Source organism: Neophocaena asiaeorientalis, unplaced genomic scaffold (genome assembly GCF_003031525.2).
Source record: "Neophocaena asiaeorientalis asiaeorientalis breed wild unplaced genomic scaffold, Neophocaena_asiaeorientalis_V1.1 scaffold1032, whole genome shotgun sequence".
Taxonomy (NCBI): Eukaryota; Metazoa; Chordata; class Mammalia; order Artiodactyla; family Phocoenidae; genus Neophocaena; species Neophocaena asiaeorientalis.
The window spans coordinates 68,651-71,742 of NW_020172049.1; the positions used below are offsets into that span (position 1 = coordinate 68,651).

The 3,092-nt window shown below is 36.9% G+C and overlaps 1 pseudogene; it reads left to right on the top strand.

Moving 5' to 3' along the window:
* The first annotated feature begins 2,654 nt into the window (after window positions 1-2,654).
* On the top strand, window positions 2,655-2,753 carry LOC112403678 (uncharacterized; annotated as a pseudogene).
* The last annotated feature ends 339 nt before the right edge of the window (window positions 2,754-3,092 follow it).

Below are 3,092 nucleotides of genomic sequence, written 5' to 3' on the forward strand. Positions count from 1 at the left end.
CTATATAGCTTTGCTTCCACCATTTGTCCTAGGGTTCTATCTGTCCTTTTTTTTTTTTTTCTTAAATTTTTTTTTCTTAATAATTATTTTTTATTTTAGTAACTTTATTTTATTTTATCTTCTTTCTTTCTTTGTTTCCTTCCTCCCTCCCTCCCTCCCATCTTTCTTTCTTTCTTTCTTTCTTTCTTCTTTCTTTCTTTCTAATTTTTCTCCCTTTTATTCTGAGCCATGTGGATGAAAGGCTCTTGATGCTGGAGCAAGGAGTCAGTGCTGTTCCTCTGAGGTGGGGGAGCCAACTTCAGGACACTGGTCCACAAGAGACCTCCCAGCTCCACATAATATCAAATGGTGAAAATCTCCCTGAGATCTCCATCTCAACAGCAGCACCCAGCTTCACTCAACGACCAGCAAGCTACACTGCTGGACACCCTATGCCAAACAACTAGCAAGACAGGAACACAACCCCACCCATTAGCAGAGAGGCTGCCTAAAATCATAAGTCCACAGACACCCCAAAGCACACCACCAGACGTTGACTTGCCCACCAGAAAGACAAGATCCAGCTTGATCCACCAGAACACAGGCACTAGTCCCCTCCACCAGGAAGCCTACACAACCCACTGAACCAACTTTAGCCACTGGGGACAGACACCAAAAACAACGGGAACTACGATCCTGCATCCTGCAAAAAGGAGACCCCAAACACAGTAAGATAAGCAAAATGAGAAGACAGAAAAACACACTGCAGATGAAGGAGCAAGATAAAAACCCACCAGACCTAACAAATGAAGAGGAAATAGGCAGTCTACCTGAAAAAGAAATCAGAATAATGATAGTAAAGATGATCCAAAATCTTGGAAATAGAATAGACAAAATGCAAGAAACATTTAACAAGGACCTAGAAGAACTAAAGATGAAACAAGCAATGATGACCAATACAATACATGAAATTAAAAATACTCTAGATGTGATCAATAGCAGAATAACTGAGGCAGAAGAATGGATAAGTGACCTGGAAGATAAAATAGTGGAAATAAGTACTACAGAGCAGAATAAAGAAAAAAGAGTGAAAAGAATGAGGACAGTCTCAGAGACCTCTGGGACAACATTAAATGCACCAACACTCAAATCATAAGGGTTCCAGAAGAAGAAAGGGACTGAGAAAATATTTGAAGAGATTATAGTTGAAAACTTCCCTAATATGGGAAAGGAGACAGTTAATCAAGTTCAGGAAGCACAGAGAGTCCCATACAGGATAAATCCAAGGAGAAATACACCAAGACACATATTAATCAAACTGTCAAAAATTAAATACAAAGAAAACATATTAAAAGCAGCAAGGGAAAAACAACAAATAACACACAAGGGAATCCACATAAGGTTAAAATCTGATCTTTCAGCAGAAACTGCAAGCCAGAAGGGACTGGCAGGACATATTTAAAGTGATGAAGGAGAAAAACCTGCAACCAAGATTACTCTACCCAGCAAGGATCTCATTCAGATTTGATGGAGAAATTAAAACCTTTACAGACAAGCAAAAGCTGAGAGAGTTCAGCACCACCAAACCAGCTTTACAACAAATGCTAAAGGAACTTCTCTAGGCAAGAAACACAAGAGAAGGAAAAGACCTACAATAACGAACCCAATAAAATTAAGAAAATGGGTATAGGAACATACATATCGATAATCACCTTAAGTTTAAATGGACTAAATGCTACCACCAAAAGACACAGATTGGCTGAATGGATACAAAAACAAGACCCATATATATGCTGTCTACAAGAGACCCACTTCAGACCTAGAGACACATACAGACTGAAAGTAAGGGGATGGAAAAAGATATTCCATGCAAATGGAAACCAAAAGAAAGCTGGAGTAGCAATTCTCATATCAGACAAAATAGATTTTAAAATAAAGACTATTAGAAGAGACAAAGAAGGACACTACATAATGATCAAGGGATTGATCCAAGAAGAAGATATAACAATTGTAAATATTTATGCACCCAACACAGGAGCACCTCAATACATAAGGCAAATACTAACTGCCATAAAAGAGGAAATCGACACTAACACATTCATAGCAAGGGGACTTTAACACCCCACTTTCACCAATGGACAGATCATGCAAAATGAAAATAAATAAGGAAACACAAGCTTTAAATGATACATTAAACAAGATAGACTTAATTGATATTTATAGGATATTCCATCCAAAAACAACAGAATACACATTTTTCTCAAGTGCTCATGGAACATTCTCCAGGATAGATCATATCTTGGGTCACAAATCAAGCCTTGGTAAATTTAAGAAAATTGAAATTGTATCAAGTATCTTTTCCGACCACAACGCCATGAGACTAGATATCAATTACAGGAAAAGATCTGTAAAAAATACAAACACATGGAGGCTAAACAATACACTACTTAATAATGAAGTGATCACTGAAGAAATCAAAGAGGAAATAAAAAAATACCTAGAAACAAATGACAATGGAGACGTGATGATCCAAAACCTATGGGATGCAGCAAAATAGTTCTATGAGGGAAGTTTATAGCAATAAAATCCTACCTTAAGAAACAGGAAACATCTCGAATAAACAACCTAACCTTGCACCTATTCACTTTGTTATAAAGCAGAAACTGACACACTATTGTAAAGCAATTATACTCCAATGAAGATGTAAAAAAAAAAGCTTAGCATGGCCCCTTTGCAAGGATGATACGCAAATTCATGAAGCCTTCCATATTTTTGAATGCATGTATAACTGAATAACTTTGCTGTACACCTGAAACTAACACAACATTGTAAATCAACTATACTCCAATAAAATTTTTAATAAAAAAATATTACTACCTGCCAGAAAATTGTCATAATTAATGCAAATATCTATGAAGAAAAGAAAAGAAAAAAAAAAAAAAAACCAAAACACCCATTGATTCATTTCCTGTCCTTGAGGTGTTTATGATCCCTCAACTGTGGAGAGAGAGAAAGAAACAGAGACAGAGATAGAGAGAGAATGAAACAGAGGGGCTACCCAGAGACGCAGCAGGGGAATTTTTTATTGCTTATAATAGGGAGATGCTGCTGCT